Genomic DNA, 25,113 nt, shown 5'->3' with positions numbered 1-25,113 from the left:
TGGCCCCCTGGGCATTGGCCCACCAGGATATTTCCCTGCAGGGTCTATGGCCAGTCAGTATGTATAATATACGATGGGTCTGAAAACTTGTCATAAGAAATCTGGTCTGGATGGCTGGGTGGTCTTCTCAAAGCGATGGTCTTTTGGAGAGGTTTTACTGTAGAATCAAGCATGTTTATGTCTTATTGGCAAACTCTCTTAGTACAAAGGAGATGCAATTAGAGATTTTCTACAGTTTTTATTTAATAAAAAAAAAATTAATACATTAAAAAAAAGAAAATATACTTTAAGTGACCTTAGAGTTCCACGACCCATGTGAGATTTTATTTTTAGCCCTAACATGTGCTCTCTATTTACACTGTCAGAATACTGGGATTATTATATTAAATGACATATTTTGACAATCAACTCACTAATGCCCGGGATAGGTCTACAGCCGGCCAAATCCTATCATATACCAATTTAATTTGTGAAGGATTAAAGCAATTCAGTGTAACCTCCAGCTAACATCTAGAGTTTAATGCGTGCTTGACCGTATCGGCATTCCTATTTACATGAGGGGACAATGGTGTCGATTTATAAAAACTGGTGTAAAGGAAAACTGGCTTAGTTGACCAACTCAACCAATCAGATTCCAGCTAAATCCGTCTTTTACACCCTATTGTCTTCACAGATCACTATCAACTTAACCATTATGGAAGCGCTCACTATTATGCATTAGGTGCGGGGAGCGGGTAAAGTGCTCTGAGTGTTTCCGGTACTCACCCTCCCTTGTCTTCTTCCCTAGGCCCGCGGTGCACTGCAAGTCTTGACGTTTTGACATATCCACAAGGCCATCTCACACAATCAAGAGTGGAGAGGCGGCCACTAAAGTGTGGCTGTGTCTAGTCACATCTATGGGAGTTCTAAAAATAACCAAGTAAATGCTCTCAGGACGTGGTGTGCGCACTATGACCCAACATTTCACTCATTCAGGTGACAGTACAGCGCGGGCCGGAGAAGAGTAGGGAGCGCCACTGGAGGAGCAAACGCTCCTTTACTGGAGGTAAGTGAAGTTCTTTATTTTATCTCTGATCTGAGGTCTAATGGGGACCTAGCATGGAGGTCTGATGTGAGGTCTGACATGGAGGTCTGATGTGAGGTCTGACAGGGGTCTGGCATGGAGGTCTGAATCCGCAGCACTTTACAATCAGGGGTTCAGGTACAAACAAAATCATCCATTACATAGCAACAAACAAGTCAACAATTAAAGGGAATCTGTCGCCTATTTTGAGCCTATAATACTGTTAACATAGCAATGTGCAATAAAGTACCTTCATTCCAGTAAGTGTCTTCTTTCTTTTATTCAACTTTTCATTCAGATGAAAAAGCGATTTTTCTGATATGCAAATTAAGTCTCAAGGTGCCCAGAGGGGCGTTATTACTCTGCTCTAGTGCCCAGTAACGCCCCCCTGCAGTGCCCAGCCCGCCTCTTAAAAAATAAATGTACTCCTACATCCTTGCCGAACGGCGCCGCCCCCTCCACTACGTAATTTAATTTATTCACTGCACCGTCCTTGCTTCCTCCTCTCTTGGCCTCCGAAATTTCGCGCAGGCGCAGTATCGCTGAGTGCCTGTACGATACTCCTGGTCCTGAGGGCAACAGCCTCAATAGTGTCTCTGGGCATGCGCCGAGCCCAGTGACGTAATCTGAGAGCTGATGCCCTCTGGAGCAGGAGTATCGTACAGGCGCAGGCACTAAGCGATACTGCGCCTGCGCGGGATTTCGGAGGCCAAGAGAGGAGGAAGCAAGGACGGTGCAGTGAATAAATTATATGACGTAGTGGAGGGGGCGGCGCCGTTCGGCAAGGATGTAGGAGTACGTTTATTTCTTAAGAGGCGTGCTGGGCTTGGAAGAAAGGCGGGCTGGACACTGCAGGGGGGCGTTACTGGGCACTAGAGAAGAGTAATAAAGCCCCTCTGGGCACCTTGAGACTTAATTTGCATATCAGAAAAATGGCTTTTTCGTCTGAATGAAAAGTTGAATAAAAGAAAGAAGACACTTGCTGGAATGAAGGTACTTTATTGCACATTGCTATGTTAACAGTTTTATAGGCTCAAAATAGGTGACAGATTCCCTTTAAAGCAAGAGGAATGAGGGCCCTGGTCACAAGAGCTTACAATCTAGAAGGGAATAATGTTACTTCATGGAGAAGGGGTAAAAAGGCCTACACCAGCTCATTTGGACAATACACATTGATCATGGTAGACAATGAGAAAAAATTATTCCTGATTCACATCTACAGTCAGGGGCAATCCAGGTCCGGGTGCTGATGGCTTGCTCTTTCCATCCATGATATTCATAGTATTTTACATGCAGCTAAAAACCTTAAATTCACTTAAAAAAAGAAACGTGAAAAAACAATGTCTGTGCAATCTGTACGTACCAAGACTGTACTGCTTTATTAGCCCCCTCCCCCGCCACCCTAGTCTGTTAAAAGGCGTTCAGTGGTTACAGTAATTAGTGTTCACATTCTTAAGACATTTTCGCCACTTTTTATTATCCTACTGAGAAATGACTTCACTGCCAACTATATACAACATGGCAACATTTACTCGCACTTCATGCTTCTGCAATTAAAACTATGTCAACACATTAAGGCTGGTATTATTTTCCAAAATAACTAATATAAAAAGGGAAAACAGTTTGGCGGTGGAGTCCTATGCTTCCAGGATAGAATGAAACAGTACCCACCAATATTTCATTGGGGAGGACAACAGTAAGAAATGAAAGGTACAGGGGACCCCTTGTTAATGTGAATGTTGCCACCTGTCATATAAAGAGTGTGGAAATCTCAAGAGCTGATGAGACAGCTGCTAGTGTATTTTAACCCTTTCACTGCCATACTCGTACACTGGGGACAGAACAAACACAACTATCCAACTGTTTACGTAAATAAATTTGGGGAAATTATATTGGGCAGTTCTAAGTTACAAGTGTCTAAATGTAAAAAAAAAAAAAAATCATCTGGACTGAATCTGAACAACTAAAACATCCATGAATGCTTCAATCAGTTTTATCCCACCATCAGCTTAATACACAACCACAGATTTATTGAAACAAACTTTTTGGACACCAACATCAAGATAAAGAACAAAAAAAATTTAGACATCACTTAAAGGGAGTCTTTCACCTAATCTGAGCGTTTTGGACAGCTCAGATCAGGTTATAGACTCTTTGACCCTCATTACAATGGTACCTTTGTTTTCTGTGTCCCTCGTCCAGATCATGAAAAAAAACCACTTTTTAAACGTATGCAAATGAGCTTCTGAAGGTGCCCAGGGGCGGCGTTACATTTGCATATCTATAAAATCGGTTTTTATACACAATAAAAGCAAAAGCTATGGGGACTGGATATTGCGGATGTGCTAGTGGCGATCTAGCCGTCCATGTCCTCAGTTCTATACCCAAAATCCAGGTGACAGATTCCCTTTAAATGATGAGAACTATTTATACGTACCATATTCTGGGGTATTGCACGTCACATACATAATGAACCACTGACAAGATACGGATTCCCAATACACTACTGAATCTACAAAGATTCCAGGGAACTTTCACTTGCACCACGCCAAATGTGGTCTACTTGATTATATGTACCAAAAGTCCTACCGGATGTCTCTATGTATGTGAAACTGGTCAAAAGCTTTGAACAAGAATAAACTCTCTTCACCACATAAGGCTGGGTGATTTTAGCTATATGTTTTAACTCAAGTTTTTTAACTTTATGAACAATTATCGATTATAATCTCTATTTTTATTCTTTTGAAAAATTAACTAAAAAACATGTCCAACTAGATCGGCTACACAGTGGCCAATTTCATAACCCTCAAAAGGAGGACATCGTACTCGGGACATGACACTACAATACACAAAATAGAAACCATAATCTATATAACATTGTCAGCTAAATAAAACTAGAGCTTTACATAAATCATTGGTTCACTCACCAAACTTGGTGCCTACTTGCAATATATACAGTTAGGTCCATATATATTTGGACAGAGACAACATTTTTCTAATGTTAGTTCTGTACATTACCACAATGGATTTTGAACAAAACAATTCAGACGCAGTTGAAGTTCAGACTTCCAGCTTTAAACCCTTCCCGACCTATGACGTACTACTACGTCATGGAAACCACTGCGTTCCCGCAATTTGACGTTGACCGCGACATAGAAGGGGTTTGTGTCGGGTGAGTGATCGCATCGAGTCCCCGCGCTGCTGTGGTGGGGACCCAATGCGACACAAGGCAGCCCGATGCCGTGCAGAGGCTGCCCAATGCCTTGCATTCGGGAACTGCCTTCTACGGGTGCCGAGGAGATCCAGCCTCAGGCTGGGTCTCCTAGGCAACCTGTTAGTGTATGACTCAGTGTCATTCACTAACAGGCAATGCATTACAATACAGATGTATTCTAATGCATTGCAGAGGGGATATTTATGTCATAAATAAAGTAAAGAAAAAAGAGTTTTTAATAAAATTAATAAAGTAATAAAATTAATAAAGTAAAAAAGAAAAAAAACGCTCCTTTCCCCTTATTTTATAATAATAAAAAATAAAAAAAACAGAAATAAACTAACAAAACCCACACATATTAGGTATCGCCGCGTCCGTAATGACTGGCTCTATAAAAATATCACATGACCTAACCACTCAGGTGAACACTGGAAAGAAAAAAAAAATTATAATTTTGTCACATTATATCACAAAAATTGCAACAGGCAAGTGATCAAAAAAGGTGTATGCCCCCAAAATAGTACCATCAGACTGTCACCTAATCCCACAAAAAATGAGACCCTACCAAGAGAATCGGTCAAAAGATGAAAAAAGCTATGGCTCTCAGACTATGGAGACACTAAAATATCATTATTTCGGTTTCAAAAAAGTTATTATTGTGTAAAACTTAAATAAATAAGAAAAAGTAGACGTATGAGGTACTGCCACTTGCGTAACGATCTGCTCTATAAAAAAGTCACATGACCTAATCCCTCAGGTAAACGCTGCAAAAATAAAAAAATATTTATAATATAGAATAATTAAAAATCATATGTACCCCAAAATATTACCAATAAAACTGGCACCTTATCCCGTAGTTTCCAAAATGTGGTCACTTTTTTGAGTTTCTACTGTAGGGATGCATCAGGGGGGCTTCAAATGAGACATGGCATCTAAAAACCAGTTCAGCTAAATTTGCCTTCCAAAAACCATATGGTGTTCCTTTCCTACTGCGCCCTGCCGTGTGCCCGTACAGCAGTTTACGATCACATGTGGGGTGTTTCTGTAAACCGCAGAATCCGGGTAATAAATATTGAGTTTTTATATTGCTGTTATCCCTTGCTTTGCTACTGAAAAAAAAAATGATTAAAATGTAAAATCTGCCAAAAAGTGAAATTCTGAAATGTCATCTCCATTTTCCATTAATTCTTGTGGAACACCTAAAGGGTTAACAAAGTTTGTAAAATCAGTTTTGAATACCTTTAGGGGTGTAGTTTCTAAAATGGGGTCATTTTTGGGTGGTTTCTATTATGTAAGCCTCACAAAGTGACTTCAGACCTGAACTGGTCCTTAAAAAGTGGGTTTTGGAAGATTTGCTTCCAAACTTATAAGCCTTCTAGCATCCCCAAAAATAAAATGTCATTTTCAAAATGATCCAAACATGAAGTAGACATATGGGGAATGTTAAGTAATTACTATTTTTGGAGGTATTACTATCTATTATAAATGTAGAGAAATTGGAAATTCAGAAATTTGCAAATTTTGGTAAATTTGGTATTTTTTTATGAATGAAAATTATATATTTTTTTTACTCATTTTTACCACTGTCATGAAATACGATATGTGACGAGAAAACAGTCTCAGAATGGCCTGTATAAGTAAAAGCGTTTTAAAGTTAATCACCACATAAAGCGACATGTCAGATTTGCAAAAAATGGCCTGGGCAGGAAGGTGAAAACAGGCCCGGGGTTGAAGGGGTTAATTTAGTGGGTTAAACAGAATGATTGCATAAAAATGTGAGGAACCAAAGTATTTTTTAAACTCCATCCCTTCATTTCGAGGGGTTTAAAAGTAATTGGTCAAATTAAACATTTGTAAATAAAATGTTAATTTCTAATACTTGGTTGAAAACCCTCAGTTGGCAATGACTGCCTGAAGTCTTGAACCCATAGACATCACCAGACGATGTGTTTCCTCCTTTTTAATGCTCTGCAAAGGTTTTCAGTTGCTGTTTGTTTGTGGACCTTTCTGTCTGAAGTTTAGTCTTTAACCAGTGAAATGCATGCTCTATTGGGTTCAGATCAGGTGACTGACTTGGTCATTCAAGAATATTCCACTTCTTTGCTTTAATAAACTCCTGGGTTGCTTTGGCTTTATGTTTTGGGTCATTGTCCATCTGTATTATGAAACACCGACCAATCAGTTTGGCTGGATTTGAGCACACAGTATGTCTCTGAAAACCCCAGAATTCATCCAGCTGCTTCTGTCCTGTGTCACATCATCAATAAACACTAGGGACCCAGTGGCACTGGCAGCCATGCATGCCCAAGCCATCACACAGGCCTCCGCCGTGTTTTACAGATATGTGGTATGCTTTGGATCATGAGCTGTACCATGCCATCTCACCATACTTTTTTCTTTTATCAATCTGGTAGAGGTTGATCTTGGTTTCATCTTTTCAACAATGTTCTTCCAGAAGTGTGCTGGTTTTTTAGATGTTTTTTTTAGCAAAGTCCAATCTAGCCTTCTTCTATCCTTGAGGCTTATGAGTGGCTTGCACCGTGCAGTGAACCCTCTGTATTTACTTTCATGCATTCTTCTCTTCATGGTAGATTTGGATATTGATACGCCTATATCCGGGAGAGTGTTGTTCACTTGGTTGGCTGTTGTGAAGGGGTTTCTCTTCACTATGGTAATTATTCTGCTATCATCCACCACTGTTGTCTTCTGTGGGCATCCAGGTCTTTTTGCATGGTTGAGGTCACCAGTGCTTTCTTTCTCAGTATGTACCAAACAGTAGATTTTGCCACTCCTAATAGTGTAGCAATTTCTCGGATGTTTTTTTTCTGTTTTCACATATGAAGGATGGCTTGTTTCACCTGCATGGGGAGCTCCTTTGATAGCATGTTTACTTCTCAGCAAAATCTTCAAGATGCAAGCACCACACCTCAAATCAACTCCAGGCCTTTTATGTGATTGAGAATGAAATAATGAAAGAATTGCCCACACCCGCCTATGAAACAACCTTTGAGTCAATTGTCCAATTACTTTTGGTCCCTTTAAAAACAGGGTGCCACGTGTAAAGGAGCTGAAACTCCTTAACCCTTCATCCAATTTAAATGTGGATACCCTCAAATGAAAGCTAAAAGTTTGGACTTTATGTCCATGTCCATTATATAACTATAACTTTGAATATGTTTTAGTAAACAGGTAATAAAAACAAAATTTGTGTCAGTGTCCAAATATATATGGACCTAGCTGTAATTCCTTTACTCACTGCCTCCAAGACTTTGCCATTAGACATTCCAGGGAGGAGGTATAAGAGGAGAGAACTACAAAAGTCAGTATGTCCAGTTTATTAACATGTGATTTTAGAGGACATTACAGAGAGGAAGTATAAGAGAAAAGAATTACAACTCCCTGCATTTTCCTGGCTCACTCTGAATCCATCACTTCTCCAATTTATTCTCCTACACACAAAGGTCGGCCACCTCAAGTCACATGATACAATCACAGGTCCTTCCCCACCACTTCTGAGCTCCGCACCCTCCTGCACTGACTATGATGTAGGTCCTTCAGCTCTTGTGCAGCACTACACCAGCGCTGCCTGTGCCACCCAAACCAGGATTAATGGTGCGGGCAGCAAGATCTGAAGGGACTACACAGCCTGCGCATAGTATGTCTGGAAAAAAAAAAATTATATCAAAATAAGAAAATTAAAATAAAAATGTATAAATTGTCAGACAATAAAAGGGTAAATTAATCAAATTAAATTGATTAATCGCCCAGCCTTATTTCCACTCAATAAAAGACAAAAAAGAAAGATCTATCTGACCACAGCAGCATCCAAACAAGAAAGTCTTGATATTAAAGGGGTTTTCTGGGATTTTTTTTATTGATGACCTATCCTCAGCATAGATTATCAACATCAGATCGGCAGGGGTCCAACACCACAGCCAATCAGCTGTTTGAAGAGAAGGCGGTGCTCCGTGCAAGAGTAGCCTTTCCTTCATTGTTTACCTGCTTGCAGTCGACATCGCAGTGGTGAGCAGGTGTAATTATGTTATGGACTATTGAAACAGTATGGATACTTGCTTGCTTTATACACTTGCGTCACACTGCTCAGACACTGCTTAGTAGAAAAATCCTGCTTCCTGGATGTACCACAAGGCGCACACAGCTTTCCCACTATCTTGAAGATGGTAGGGGGGAAGGAGCGCATTTCAAAGCCCAAGGTACATGTCAATGAGGGGGTTGCAGAGCTGTGCTATTAGATGATTTCTTAGGTCAGCTTTATGAAAAAGAAGTGTAAGATTAACCCAGTGAATGCTTGCTATTGCTTCCCAGTAACCAATAAAAATGCACCACATTTAGTCACCTCCCATATTCTGTGTGAACACTTACAATTAAAGTAGAGATTTACTTTGACTCCAATGGGTGTGTCAGAGTTTGATTTCTCCGTGCACATTAAGACAATAATTTGGAGCAGTACATCAACCTACCTGGTATCTTGACCAGATCCAAAACAGGTGGCTACCCAACGTGGGGCTTGAAGGACATGACCCCCTGATCCAGTATCCCCAATGATCAGACGAGGAGGATCTCACTAACACACCGGGACTGCAGCCCGTGATAAGAGGTAGGAGTTACCTTACCTCCATGTGTCCTTTGGTGTAGTCCATCCATGCCTGTCTGAGGGAGGGGTCTTGTCAGCTTGGGGCGTCATCGGGGGCATGAGAGTAAGAACCCCATGTGTTTTAAAGTCTTGATGTACTGTGTTTAAAAACTGTGGAGACTGTGTTGACAAGTATCACTGACTGAGACACAGAAAGTTCTCCTATCTGCCTGTATCGGAGTGCAGCGCGGTTGTCCGATTCGATCCCAGAAGAGGGGAGAGCGGTCCGCAGCAGCCCAGAGTGTGCTTGTCTGGGACTCAAAGCTTCATCAGGTCCAGTGATTACTCTATACAGAGGTCTCTAGATGGCTCCAGTAGGTGCGAGAGACGATGGGACATAACGTAAGTGTCCCAAAGGGTTACTGCTCACCTGAGCAGTACGTGGCAGACAGGAGAGGAAAACTATTTGTGAAAAGTCTGAGCAAGCTAGAGAAAGGATATGGTGTATGTAAAGGTGGTACTTTGTGTTGTACAACATGGCAAACTTTGCTGACAGAAAAGAAAGGTAGATTAGAAGATGAGAAGTTAGTGGATACAGTCCGAGTGATTGGACTGTAGCAAGGAATTTGAACAGATGGGAGGAGAGCAAAATCTTGATGAAGCTAGTGGCACATATTATTGTAAACCTGGTAATCTTGTTGGGCTGCGGCAGCCACCGCCCTATAATGGCGCCGAGAAGAAAAGAAGTGGGTGGGTCTGTAATGTATGTTGTCAGCAAAATCCCACCTTCCAAGAGACGTGTTTTGCCTGTGGTGCTCCACGCCCACATAGTCACACCCCTGTAAGCTCCAAGCATGTCCTCCCAGTGCCTGCCGACGCCCACGGCTGGACCATTAATCTCCTTTAGCCCTGATCCTCCCGTCGCCCCTGTAATCTCACCAGTGGCTCCGTTATATCCCATGATAAATCCAGACGGCACATTTATGGCCCCTAGTAATCCACCTCCTGCCTCAATCATGATAGGGGGGAAGGGAGGCAGTCAGAAGTACCTGAGTAAGAGAATCCAGACAGTGTTGCTGGTCCTGTAGACTCAAACATACAGACCCCTAAGCGACCACCCCGAATAGACTATAGTGGCTCCGGCACCCAACCCTTGAGCCTCCCCAGACCAACTCTGCTCCAGGAACAGATTAATGAATTACAAAGGAATATGCAACAGGGCTCCAGATGGCGACCAAAATGGTCGCCAATGCGACTTATAATTGCAAAATGGCGACAAGACTTTGTTGTCTTGTCGCCATTTGCGCCTAGACCCTCCACTGCTCTGCCTCTTTGAACAGGGGGCCTCACAGCATGGAACCCCGAAACATGAAAACCAGTGCAAGCGGGAGAAACCGGGCCCAGACCAGCCGCGGCCTCCCCTCAACCAGACTATTCGCTTCGGACTGATATTCTTCCTGTGCCGCCCGTAATCGCTGGTACTCCCGGCATCACAGCGCCAGCGGCGCGAAATACTGAGGGATACCTGTAAGCTCCTGCCTGCAGGGGGCGCTGTGGTCGGGATGGTTATGCTGCCTGCCAGTAAAGTGAATGGCCAGGAGGTGATAACGGAGGATGGCCCCGGTGTGTGCCAGGTCTGCGGTGTGCGCTCTTCTCTCCCTCCTCAGCGCCGTCTTCCTGGTGACCGCTGAAGTCCGGGCTGCCGCGCTCACATCGGGACAGGAGGAGAGCGACAGCTCCAGGTGGCGGCGTGTGAGGCGCTCACTGCGGCAGGTAGGAGAGGACGGTTAGCAGTTGCCCTTGGCAACCAATCGGACCCGTTCATGTTCTCTGAGCTGCAGGCTGACTAGTTGCTATGGGCAACTGCTACACAGAGGATATGACGCCCCAAAATGTTCTTGTCTGGTAGAATAATTGGGGGGGACTGTTTAGGCTGGACACCTGCAGTTTTTGGTGCCCCTCAGCAAGGATACAGCCTTATGAAGGTTTTATTTTTTTTTTATTTTTTTTTTTCATTTATGAAACTGGTATAAAGTAGAACTGGCTGAGTTGCCCATAACAACCAATCAGATTCCACCTTTCATTTTTGACAGCTCCTTTGGAAAATGAGAGGAGGAATCTGATTGGTTGCTATGGGCAACTCAGCCAGTTCTACTTTACACCAGTTTGATGAACCCCCTTAGCTCTTAGTAAATCCTTTACAGTAATTCTGGTGTCAGGGTGTGTTCACACGTGGCGGATTTATTGGAGACATTTCTGTGACTGTCCCATTCAACTGAAGGCAGTAAACTATGCACCTGCTGCAGGAACAACCCCATTCAGATGATTGGAAGTGCGTTTCGGTCACAGAAATTTCTAGAACAAATCTGCTGCGTGTGAATACACCTTTAGGCAACATTCAGACGAACGTATTTTGTTTTTGTGTCCGTATGTCCGTTACGTAGCCCTGCAAAAAAGATAGAAATTGTCCGTTTTGCGGACAAGGATAGACATTGTTGCAATAGATCCGCAAAAAATAGGATTTTGCGGACGCCAGTGCTGCAGATGGCGACCAAAATGCAATTGAATAGAATTGCAGAATGGCAACAAGACTTTGTTGTCTTGTCGCCATTTGCGCCTGGACCCTCTGCTCTGCTCTGGCTTTCTTCCAGCAGACACACGCTGCAGCCGTCTGCTGGGTGAAGATCCGCCCCTCACACTGTGGCCAGCGATTGTCTTGATGCCACTGCAGCCAAACGTTTTCATGGAGAAACCCAAGACAAGCAGCGGAGGTCGGGAAGCGAATGAGCCAGGACCCAGCACCTAGGGATTACCAAAGCGGCTAGTCCGACAGGTCATGGAAATGAGTGCACAACCCCTTTAGCTGCGTGGGCTGTAGCTTAGAAAACCCCATGCTCCTAAGCATCCCAGCTATATTATACGTATTTTAAGTTTGGCGACTAAAAATTTAATTTGGCTCCTAAATTTTTCAGGTTAGGAGCCAATGGCTCCTTGATATTTTTTTTAGTCTGGAGCCCTGTGCAAGCTTTAGAAAGGGGCAATTTCGAAGTTGTAAAGTAAGCCCTGGCTCTTACCCGACAACAAGGACCTCCAAAATATGTGTCCTTTACCCCACAGCAGTTATTCACCATAGTGAACCTGCTGCCAGATCCTAAGACCCATCCCATGCCCTTTTTCAGGAAACTGTCACAGGTACAGTTGCAAGAAAAAGTATGTGAACCCTTTGGAATGATATGGATTTCTGCACAAATAGGTCATAAAATGTGATCTGATCTTCATCTAAGTCACAACAATAGGAAATCACAGTCTGCTTAAACTAATAACACACAAAGAATTAAATGTTACCATGTTTTTATTGAACACACCATGTAAACATTCACAGGTGGAAAAAGTATGTGAACCCCTAGACTAATGACATCTCCAAGAGTTAATTGGAATGAGGTGTCAGCCAACTGGAGTCCAATCAATGAGATGAGGTTGGAGGTGTTTGTTACAGCTGCCCTGCCCTATAAAAAACACACACCAGTTCTTGGTTTGCTTTTCACAAGAAGCATTGCCTGATGTGAATAATGCCTCGCACAAAAGAGCTCTCAGAAGACCTACGATTAAGAATTGTTGACTTGCATAAAGCTGGAAAAGGTTATAAAAGTATCTCCAAAAGCCTGTTCATCAGTCCATGGTAAGACAAATTGTCTATAAATGTAGTAAGTTCAGCACTGCTGCTACTCTCCCTAGGAGTGGCCATCCTGTAAAGATGACTGCAAGAGCACAGCGCACACTGCTCAATGAGGTGAAGAAGAATCCTAGAGTGTCAGCTAGAGACTTACAAAAGTCTCTGGCATATGTTAACATCCCTGTTAGTGAATCTACGATACGTAAAACACTAAACAAGAATGGATTTCATGGGAGGATACAACAGAGGAAGCCACTGCTGTCCAAAAAAAACACTGCTGCACATTTACAGTTTGCACAAGAGCACCAGAATGTTCCACAGCAGTACTGGCAAAATATTCTGTGGACAGATGAAACCAAAGTTGAGTTGTTTGGAAGAAACATACAACACTATGTGTGGAGAAAAAGGCACAGCACACCAACATCAAAACCTCATCCCAACTGTGAAGCATGGTGGTGGGGGCATCATGGTTTGGGGCTGCTTTGCTGCATCAGGGCCTGGACGGATTGCTATCATCGAATGAAAAATGAATTCCCAAGTTTATCAAGACATTTTGCAGGAGAACTTAAGGCCATCTGTCCAAAAGCTGAAGCTCAACAGAAGATGGGTGTTGCAACAGGACAACGACCCAAAGCATAAAAGTAAATCAACAACAGAATGGCTTAAACAGAAGAAAATACGCCTTCTGGAGTGGCCCAGTTAGAGTCCTGACCTCAACCCGATTGAGATGCTGTGGCATGACCTCAAGAAAGCTATTCACACCAGACATCCCAAGAATATTGCTGAACTGAAACAATTCTGTAAAGAGGAATGGTCAAGAATTACTCCTGACTGTTGTGCACGTCTGATCTGCAACTACAGGAAACGTTTGGTTGAAATTATTGCTGCCAAAAGAGGTTCAACCAGTTATTAAATCCAAGGGTTCACATACTTTTTCCACCTGCACTGTGAATGTTTACATGGTGTGTTCAGTAAAAACATGGTAACATTTAATTCTTTGTGTGTTATTAGTTTAAGCAGACTGTGATTGTCTATTGTTGTGACTTAGATGAAGATCAGATCACATTTTATGACCAATTTGTGCAGAAATCCATATTATTCCAAAGGGTTCACATACTTTTTCTTGCAACTGTACATAAATCGTATGGATGTACATGGTCAGACCTACAGAGTATTGTGGAAAACAAGACAGGGGAGTATTCTTCACTAATAATGGACCATATTCCCATCCTTATCCTAAGAGGTCTGACCTTGGGAGGGAAGGAACTCTCATTCCTTGTAGACACTGGTGCAGCCTGCAGTGTTTTATGTGAGACTGCCGTACCTCCTTCTTGGCTCACTGACATTCAATTACCCTGTTCTGGAGTAGAAGGGGTCGTGCAGCATAACCCCGTTACCAAGCCACTCTCACTTCCCCTGGATTCTCCAAGATCAAAACCCCTCGGCTCCACCTTCCAGCAGGAGTCATGTTGCAATTTGTTGTCAGCCAAACATGCCCCTTCAATCTGTTAGGCTCTGATCTTCTTCAGAAAATCCAAGCTGACATACAGTTCAGTGAGGATGGGATGGTCACCCTCGGTACAGCCCTATACCCGGAACAAACTTGCCTCCTCATGGCATTAACTCTTCAGGTCACTGATTCATATGCAAATCATATTGCACCTCATCCCCGATACCCTCTGGGCCAAAGGACCCCAGGATATTGGATGCCTCAATGTCCCACCAGTCACCCTGGGATGGTCACCCTCAGTACAGCCCTATACCCGGAACAAACTTGCCTCCTCATGGCATTAACTCTTCAGGTCACTGATTCATATGCAAATCATATTGCACCTCATCCCCGATACCCTCTGGGCCAAAGGACCCCAGGATATTGGATGCCTCAATGTCCCACCAGTCACCCTGGGATGGTCACCCTCGGTACAGCCCTATACCCGGAACAAACTTGCCTCCTCATGGCATTAACTCTTCAGGTCACTGATTCATATGCAAATCATATTGCACCTCATCCCCGATACCCTCTGGGCCAAAGGACCCCAGGATATTGGATGCCTCAATGTCCCACCAGTCACTGTGACCCTAAAGACCCCAAGGTCCTGCCATACAAAGCGCAAAATATTTGCTTTTTGCCTCACAACAGGGTGCTATTACACTCCAAGTGTAGGCCCTCCAGCAAAATGGGGCAATCAAAATCACTACCTCTCCCTGTAACTTGCCCCTTTACCCTGTCCGGAAGAAGAGGGAGAAGGGACAACCTCCTATTTACCGCATGGTTCAGGATCTCCGAGCTGTCAACGAGGCCACTGTCCTCGAGACACCTCCTCGCTGGCATCCCACCCACCGCCACTACTTTCACCGTCATTGATCTGGCCAATGCATTCTTTTCTGTTCCCTTACATGAAGACTGTCAATTCCCTTTTGCTTTCACTCATGCTGGCAAACAGTACACCTGGACTGTTATGCCTCAAGGGGCCCAAACCAGCCCTTCCTGCTTCAGCAAGGCTATGTCTTCTGTTCTGCAACCCTGGCCGTCCGACCACATGGAAGTGGAACTTCTGCAATATGTGGATGACCTACTCCTCTATGCAGTTTCTCTGCAAGTCTGCCTATCAATGTCTGTTTCCCTTCTCCAGTTCCTGGCTTCTGCTGGCTGTCGAGTCTCACAAGCCAAATTGCAGCTGTGTCTCCCCAAAGTTGTCTTCCTAGGTCATTGTATCTCTCAAGCACTTCACTGATGCCAGGAAAAAGACCATCTCTGACATCCAACTCCCGGACACCCCTCATCAGCTGCAAACCTTTCTGGGACTCATCTCCTACTGCAGACCCTGGATCCCTGATGCTTCAGTCCTAATGCAGCCCCTATATGACAGTATACCCCGCAATGCTACTACTCCTTTCCAGATGACAATGGAGGCCGGAGAAGCCTTTCAGACATTAAAGGCCGCCATTGCATCTGCCCCTGCTCTTGGCATCCCCAACTACAACCTTCCTTTCCGACTGTATATCATGGAACGTCAGGGCCACGCGACTGGAGTCCTTACTCAAACTCGTGGTGGCCACAATAGGCCCCTGGGTTACTATTCTAAGCGCCTTGACCCCGTAGCCAGAGCCGCCCCTTCCTGTGTCAGAGCCGTCCATGCTGCCAGCTCTCTTCTGGAATTCACATCTGACGTTGTGCTTGGTCACCCCCTCACTATTCTGGCTCCCCATGACATTTCTGCTATCCTCCAGCAGACTCAACCTAAACACCTCACTGCACAGCGACACCTCCGGTTCCAGTGTAGTCTGCTCCTGCTAGATAATGTCACCATTTAGAGATGCCACATCCTCAACCCTGCTGCACTCCTTTCTCTTCCAAGGGGGAGTATACTGGAGATTCTGAAGATTGCATTGATCTACATGCTTAAGAGGATCTTCAGGAAGATGAACTATGGACCTCAACCAACTCTCTTTACAAAGAACAAGATCAAGATTGCATCACAATGATGGAAGCTGAAGTAGGGGCACCACCATCAGTCCAAGACACTCCTCTGACAAACCTGCATTGGACTCTCTTTGTGGACGGCTCAAGGTATGCCGACGACAAAGGGAAGTTTCATACAAGGTCACTAGTGAGCATGAGGTGCTGTGTGCAAGACAATTGAGCCCAGACCAGTCAGCACAGGAGGCTGAACTCATTGCCCTCACTGAAGCCTGCCTCATGGCAAAAGACTCTACCGCCAATATCTACACAGACTCTAAATATGCCTTTGGAGTGGTTCATGACTTTGGAGTAATATGGAAAGCCCGGGATTACATCACAGCCGCAGGAACCCCAATCAAGAATGCTTCAGCAGTAGCGGCTTTAATGGCAGCAGTACTCCTGCCCACCCAAGTGGCAGTGATCAAGGTAAAGGCCCATACTCGAGCTGGCCAAGCAGCCAAGAAAGCAGCAGTGGAAGAGAAAAGAGTCCAGTCAGGCCGGATTATGGTAGCACAGGAAGACCTGGAACAAAAAGAAGTCACATGGAACCTACTGAAACAATGCAGAAACAGGCCACTCCATGGAAAGGAACCTGGTTGAAAGAGTCAGCCCTCGAAGAAGAATCCGGACTCAGGACACAAGGAAAGAGAGTGTGCCTACCCAGAGCCCTCTATCCCTTAATAGCCTCAGTGGCTCATGGGCCCACACACCAATCCAAAACCATCATGAAAGAACTAATTGACAAAATATGGGTGGCCCGTGGAATCAGTTCAGTCCTGGTAAGACATACCCAGTCTTGCCTCATTTGTGCCGAGTGCAACCTAGGCAGGACTGACCCACAGCCCAAGAAAATTCCATTTCCAGAGCCCTGTACCCATTCCAAAGGATCCAAATCAACCACATCCAGATGCCAATGGTTTTAATATGTGCTAGTAGTGATAGACTTGTTCTCTGGGTGGCCAGAAGCCTACCCCGTCCGAAACCAGACACATCCACCAGCTAAGAAACTAATGCAGGAAACTGTTTTGTAGGTTCGGGGTACCTGAGGTCATTGAGAGGTGATCAGGGTCCTGCATTTACTGCCAGTCTAACCCAAGAGGTCTGGAAGATGGTAGAGTCACACGTAGCGTTTCAGACCCCTTACCATGACCCCCATGGCTCATGGTAACAGACATCAGGACCGTCGATAGATCATAAGCTCTACCCTGGCAAGAGGGATACTGGGCTAATGTCACATGTTTCCTAGCTGGACATAGAAACATAGAATGTGTCGGCAGATAAGAACCATTTGGCCCATCTAGTCTGCCCAATATACAGAATACTATGAATAGCCCCCTGGCCCTATCCTATATGAAGGGTGGCCTTATGCCTATCCCATGCATGCTTAAACTCCTTCCTGTATTTGCAGCTACCACTTCTGCAGGAAGGCTATTCCATGCGTCCACACGTCTCGTCTTGCTTCCAAGCTATACATGTTAAGGTCCTTTAATCTTTCCTAGTAAGTTTTATCCTGCAATCCATGTACTAGTTTAGTAGCTCTTCTCTGAACTCTCTCCAAAGTATCAATATCCTTCTGGAGATATGGATACTCCAAATGAGGTCCTCACTAGTGCTCTGTAGGGCGGAATGAGCACCTCCCTCTTTCTACTAGTAATGCCTCTCCCTATACACCCAAGCATTCTGCTAGCATTTCCTGCTGCTCTATGACATTGTCTGCCTACCTTTAAGTCTTCTGAAATCATGACCCCTAAATCCCTTTCCTCAGATACTGAGGTTAGGACTGTATCACTGATTTTATATTCTGCTCTTGGGTTTTTACGCCCTAGGTGCATTATCTTGCACTTATCAACATAAAATTTTAGTTGCCTGATTTTTTGACCATATCCTCTAGTTTCCTAAAATCCTTTTCCATTTGATGTATCCCTCCAGGAACATTAACCCTGTTACAACTCTGTGTCATCAGCGAAAAGACACACCTTACCATCGAGCTTTCTGCAATTTCACTGATAAAGAATTAAACAATATGGGTCCCAGAACAGATCCCTGAGGTACCACCACTGGTAACCAGACCATGGTCTGAATATACTCCATTGACTACAACCCTCTGTTGTCTGTCCCTCAGCCACTGCCTAATCCATTCAACAATATGGGAGTCCAAGCTTAAAGACTGCAATTTATTGATAAGCCTTCTATGTGGGACAGTATCAAAAGTCTTACTAAAGTCTAGATCAGTGTTTCCCAACTAGTGTGCCTCCAGCTGTTGCAAAACTACAACTCCCAGCATGCCCGCACAGCCAAAGGCTGTCCGGGCATGCTGGGAGTTGTGGATAAGCAATGTCTACTGCACCTCCGCCATCTATTATTTTAGTCACCCAATCCAAAAAATCTATAAGATTAGTTTGACATGATCTCCCTGAAGTAAACCCATGCGGTTTTTCATCTTTCAATCAATGGGATTTTAGATGTTCCACAATCCTCTCCTTAAGTATGGTTTCCAGGCTTACTGACCTATAGTTGCCCGATTCCTCCCTACTACCTTTCTTGTGAATGGGCACATTTGCTAATTTCCAATCTTTTGGGATGACTCCTGTTACCAGTAATTGGTTAAATAAATCTGTTAATGGTTTTGCTAGTTCACCGCTGAACTCTTTTAATAGCTTTGGGTGTATCCTATCAGGCCCCTGTGACTTATTCGTATTAATTTTCGTCAGCTGATTTAGAACCTCTTCCTCTGTAAAGACACATGCATCAAAATATTTATTAGTCTTCCTCCCTAACAGAGGTCCCTTTCCTTCATTTTCCTTTGTAAAAACTGAACAGAAGTATTTATTGAGGCAGTCAGCTAGTTCTTTACCTTCTTCCATATACCTTCATTCTTTTGTTTATAATTTGGTAATTCTTTGTTTTAAGAGTTTCCTTTTTTCATTTATGTATCTGAAGAATGTCTTATCGCCTTTTTTCCCTGACTGAGCTAATTTCTCTTCTGCCTGTGCTTTAGAAGCTCGTATAACTTGCTTGGCCTCTCTCTGCCTAATCTTATAAATTTGCCTGTCATCCTCGTTTTTTTTCTTTTTATAATTATTAAATGCTATCTTTTTGTTTTTAATGATTTTGGCCACTTGTGCTGAGTACCACAGTGGTCTCTTCCTTTTTTTGCTTTTACTGACAAGCCTAATGCAATTATCTGTTGCCTTCAATAGTGCCACTTTTAAGTAGTCCCATTTCTCCTGGACTCCATTGAAACTGTTCCAATCTGATAGGGACTCATATACCTCTAATCTGATTTTAGAAAAGTCAGTTTTTCTAAAATCTAAAACTTTTGTTTTTGTGTGGTGTGACTCAGTCACTGTACATAGTAAACCACACTGACTGGTGATCACTAGATCCCAAGCTTTCTCCTACAATAATATCAGTAATATCAATAACACTGTTATGGTCTCCAAGTACAAACCAAAGGCATGACATTTAGTCCACACATACACTCAGGTTGCAATGACTCAAAAACAGACAGCAACGTGTAGTGTATTGGTTTAGATGCCGAGAACGGAAAAGACCTACCCTGTAACCGTCGTACTGTACAGGATCTCCTGACAGGCACATTAGCTAACAACATCGAAGGTCAGTTAAAAGTATATGAGCTGGGGAAAGGGATAAAATTTGACAAATTAATTACCCAATTATTCAATAGCACAGCAGTGGCAGTCCCAGAGGATATATACTTAGTTTGTGGACACAAAGCATACAAATGGTTATCCGAGAATGTCACAGGACTGTGTACCATTGCGAGGCTTACTCCTGCCACCTTTATAGTACTACACTCTAAAATTTACATAAATGCTATTCCTAAACACACCTTGTATCGTAGGGCCAAAGATAACACACCCAGACCAAACGGCAAGCCACATGTTGTAGAAATGAGCATTCCCAATAAAGTTCTCAGTACCCTTTTCATATATCCCGTGGTAGTGCAGATGTGGGATCATTTGGTGGTAGCAACTGATTATCTAGATGATCAAACATATGAATACCTCGAACATCGTGCAGAACCAGTTGATCGTTGTCACCAACCAATACACATTAGTTCTAGACTATGTTACAGCTAAAGATGGAGGTATGTGCCAGGTTGTGGGACCCGCTTGTTGCCATTACATAGACCCGCAGGGTAATTTGCAAGTTAAGGTGGGTCTAGAGAAAATGGCGGATCTAAGGGATAAATTGCTGGACACACATAAAGCTGATAAAGATACATGGTGGTCTGATACATTCTCCGTTCTTAACTCCGATGAGGAAGAACAAAAGGAAACGCCATTCAACGCGCTTCCCCCACCCAGCTATGATGCCGTGCAGAGATAGGGTAAGATGAATCCCAGGGTACTACCATACAGGGCTGTGGAGTCGGTAGATAAATGGTCCGACTCCAAAACCTGATTTCCCTAGTAGAATCCCATAGTCATGTTTAAAGTTCAAGCTAACAATCTGAGTTTACAAGTTTTTATAGCCTTAGCTGAATGACAGCAGTTTTTCAAATGGTTTACTGCTTCTGTCTTGAACTATTGACTATCCATTCCCTTCAGTTATACAAGTGTCTCTAGTCCTGCAAAAAACATATTTACTTAATCAGTTATCAGTGAGAGGCTAGGTTAACCATGGGCGTTGCGTTCCCTGTAGCAGCGGAACACAACACAATGGAAAGTATAAGTATTGCCGCTCCTTAACTGTGCGTTGCGTGCCATATAGTGAAGCATATGAAAAGCATGCTTCTTCATGGTCGCTTAACGTGTTCGTAACGGTTGGCAACGTGACGGACTGCATGCATTGGCCTTTATTCTTACAGTAGAGAAGTACCGTATTTTTCGCAAAAGTGGGGGAAAAATAGCAGTGCGTCTTATGGGGGCGAATGCTGCGACCGTCCGGTGAATAGGTTGAGAGGGAGGAGGGGCTGGGGGCCGGCATCTGTTTCTGTAATGGCAGCGGGGCCCGGTGCAGTCATTGTATTCTACTACACCGGGCCCCGCTCACTGTAGTATACAGTAATCATATCTAACTTGTGGGTATTGTTAAAGTATTCCAATCATCTTAAATCTAGCGCTGTACTACTTACTACTAACTTCTTGGCAGTCAGGAGGCCGGGTGGGTGCTCGTAGCGTAGCTCACTATGTCACGCGCCTGCTCCGCCCACTTTATGAATGAAGCAGGCACCGGGCCCCGCTGCCATTACAGAAACAGATGCTGGCCCCCATTCACTACACAGGGACACTGTTATGGGAGGGATCTGTGGATGACACATAAGATAAGATGCTATATATGTGTCATCCACAGATGCCACCACAATGATCCTCCATAACAGTGCCATCCACATATGCCCCCATAACAGTGCCATCCACATACAGTACAGACCAAAAGTTTGGACACACTTTCTCATTCAAAGAGTTTTCTTTATTTTCATGACTATGAAAATTGTAGATTCACACTGAAGGCATCAAAACTATGAATTAACACATGTGGAATTATATACATAACAAACAAGTGTGAAACAACTGAAAATATGTCATATTCTAGGTTCTTCAAAGTAGCCACCTTTTGCTTTGATTACTGCTTTGCACACTCTTGGCATTCTCTTGATGAGCTTCAAGAGGTAGTCACCTGAAATGGTTTTCTTGCCTTATAAATGGGGTTGCGTTGAGGAGAAGTCAGGTGGATACACAGCTGATAGTCCTACTGAATAGACTGTTAGAATTTGTATTATGGCAAGAAAAAAGCAGCTAAGTAAAGAAAAACGAGTGGCCATCATTACTTTAAGAAATGAAGGTCAGTCAGTCAACCGAAAAATTGGGAAAACTTTGAAAGTAAGGGCTATTTGACCATGAAGGAGAGTGATGGGGTGCTGCGCCAGATGACCTGGCCTCCACAGTCACCGGACCTGAACCCAATCGAGATGGTTTGGGGTGAGCTGGACCACAGAGTGAAGGCAAAAGGGCCAACAAGTGCTAAGCATCTCTGGGAACTCCTTCAAGACTGTTGGAAGACCATTTTTAGGTGACTACCTCTTGAAGCTCATCAAGAGAATGCCACGAGTGTGCAAAGCAGTAATCAAAGCAAAAGGTGGCTACTTTGAAGAACCTAGAATATGACATATTTTCAGTTGTTTCACACTTGTTTGTTATGTATATAATTCCACATGTGTTAATTCGTAGTTTTGATGCCTTCATAGTCATGAAAATAAAGAAAACTCTTTGAATGAGAAGGTGTGTCCAAACTTTTGGTCTGTACTGTATGCCCCCATAACAGTGCCACCCACATATGCCCCCATAACAGTGCCATCCACAGATGCCCCCATAACAGTGCCATCCACAGATGCCCCCATAACAGTGCCATCCACAGATGCCCCCATAACAGTGCCATCCACAGATGCCCCCATAACAGTGCCATCCACAGATGCCCCCATAACAGTGCCCATCCACAGATGCCCCCATAACAGTGCCATCTACAGATGCCCCCATAACAGTGCCATCCACAGATGCCCCCATAACAGTGCCATCCACAGATGCCCCCATAACAGTGCCCATCCACAGATGCCCCCATAACAGTGCCCATCCACAGATGCCCCCATAACAGTGCCATCTACAGATGCCCCCATAACAGTGCCATCCACAGATGCCCCCATAACAGTGCCATCCACAGATGCCTCCATAATAGTGTCATCCACAGACCACCATTAGTTCAAAACCCACCAAAAGCACACCTTTTGGTTCAAAATATTTTTTTTCCTCCTCAAAAACCTAGGTGCGTCTTATGGGCAGGTGCGTTTTATAGGGCGAAAAATACGGTAATTAATTATAACTTTTTGTGAATTGGGACATTTAAACTTGCTTTTTTTTTTATTCCAATTTAAATCTAGTAGGAGTCGGAGTCGGTTAATTTTTTGCCGACTCCGACTCCAGGTACCCAAAATTGCCTCTGACTCCGACTCCTCGACTCCGACTCCACAGCCCTGCTACCATAAGCCCTGAAACCGGGAGCTTTACTATTAGAGATAAGTTGTCGCCACTGCAGGTGAAGAGGATACAAAGGGTATGCACAGTGGATTCGCTAGGCTTTAGGGATAGCCTACAATCAAGTTTCCAAGGGGGGACTGTTATGGACTATTGAAACAGTATGGATACTTGCTTGCTTTATATACTTGTGTCACTCTGCTCAGACACCGCTTAGTAGTTGAAAAATACTGCTTCCTGGATGTACCACCAGGCGCACACAGCTTTCCCACTATCTTGAAGATGGGAGGGGGGGAAGGAGCACATTCCAAAGCCCAAGGTACATGTCAATGAGGGGGCTGAAGAGCTGCGCTGTTAGATGATTTCTTAATTCAGCCTGATGAAAAAGAAGTGTAAGATTAACCCATTGAATGCTTGCTATTGCTTCCCAGTAACCAATAAAAAATGCACCACATTTAGTCACCTCAAGCCGCGAGGGTATATTCTGTGTGAACACAATTAGAGAATCTGGTAATACAGGCTCATGACTACCCTTGACACACTCAGATCAGGAATTAATATGTCACATGTTTATATGTCCTTCTACATTTATTTGGGAATTTGCCAGTCAGATCTCTCGGGTTCATCACATTCATGGACTGGATATCTATCAGCGGAAAACTTTCATACTCCTTAGCCATAACTACTACAATAATTTACTGTCACCAATGTTTGATTACTCCTCCACTCTTAATCTGCTTTACATCACTTGTTTTACCTACTTCACTATTCCTATGTTCTTTGAAGTATAAATGAGTGAATTTTCAGATACTTTGTTATAACGAGCCTGATGAACAAACCCGATTAGTCTCAAAAGCTTGTAATGTTGTCATCTTTTCTGTTAGGCATTAACCACTAAGGGATCTAATTTTTTTTTTACGAACCGGCTGGTGCATCTCATGCTGCCTCAGCACATGAGAAGTTGGAGGCCAGTGGGCCAGTAATCAGCAGTACAAAATGTCAAAAAGGAGTGCACCAGGAATATTTACTGTAATTAGATTCTGGTCACTTCATATGTCGCCTTGTAGACACCAAAGCGGGTATGTGTGACACCATGCTACAATTTTTCTCTAATAGAATGGCCCCAAATGTGCACTACATAACAGTTTCCTTTATAAGCTAGAAGGGTAATGAGGTAAACTTAAGAAATCATTCTGCGCAGCAAATGCAGTTCTTACCTTATTATCTAAGTGGTAAAAAAAAATAAAAAAAAAGACAAAACAAAAATTAAATATATGCAATACCATATCAAATAAGACCGTAAATATACACTGTCAGGACAAAGCCTGCTAAAACCTTGCACTGGTGATTCGTTCTGTCACAAAGAGCAAATTTACTTTATGCAGCCTACAGCACCCTCTTGTGCCATCAAGCAAAATATTCAGGCACTTTCTTCAAATTCCTGAATTCTATTTCATACATTAATATCAAAACTGGAAACATGAAATACTTAAATAAAACAGAGAAAGAGAGAGACATTCTTGTTTACATACTTTCTAGCTTAAAGAAGGAAAATTCATTAACTAAAATAACATAGCATCATGAAAGACAGAAGTCACGGTTTTCTGCAGTTTAAGCTAAATAAAAAGACGTTTGTATGTGTAGAAAATGAATCATTCAGATGCTCCAGTAGATTAATTTGAAGGTAATATGTCACCATGATCTTAGACTATTATCAGCAGTTTACATGAGTAGTATTGCAGATAAGAAGCCTAGATTGCCATTTTTTTTTTTTTCAGACAGCCCTCTATTCCCCCTGCTGTCAGCCCTCAAAGCTGCGTTGTAAACCCAGTCCAGACTGCTCCTTCATAACAACATAATGGAGAGGACTCCTAACCTTGACAGTGGGAGAATAGATGGGAATATAAAGATAAAAAAATAGCTATCTGGAGTCCACACCTGCAGTACGACTCATGTATTACTAAAACCTGGCATTTATGCCGAAAAGTGGCTAGATCACTGCCGATCCTCATTACATTCAATTGAGATCAAGCGGTGAACTAGTAAATCTGGCAATGCTGGATCCGGTGAACTCCGCCAGGCTGTTCTCTGCCGGAAACGTTCACCAGAGATGT

At 43.4% G+C, this 25,113-nt stretch overlaps 1 protein-coding gene across 2 annotated transcripts in view; it reads right to left on the bottom strand.

The window, feature by feature from the left end:
- The window catches only part of BRIP1 (BRCA1 interacting helicase 1), a 357,704-nt gene that overhangs the window by 271,622 nt on the left and 60,969 nt on the right, over window positions 1–25,113 (bottom strand). The gene's annotated exons all lie outside the window — the stretch shown is intronic.

The sequence above is a fragment of the Bufo bufo genome, chromosome 3 (genome assembly GCF_905171765.1).
Source record: "Bufo bufo chromosome 3, aBufBuf1.1, whole genome shotgun sequence".
NCBI lineage: Eukaryota > Metazoa > Chordata > Amphibia > Anura > Bufonidae > Bufo > Bufo bufo.
The sequence above is the reverse complement of the archived record's forward strand: the minus strand, read 5'-3'. Positions and strand labels throughout refer to the sequence as shown.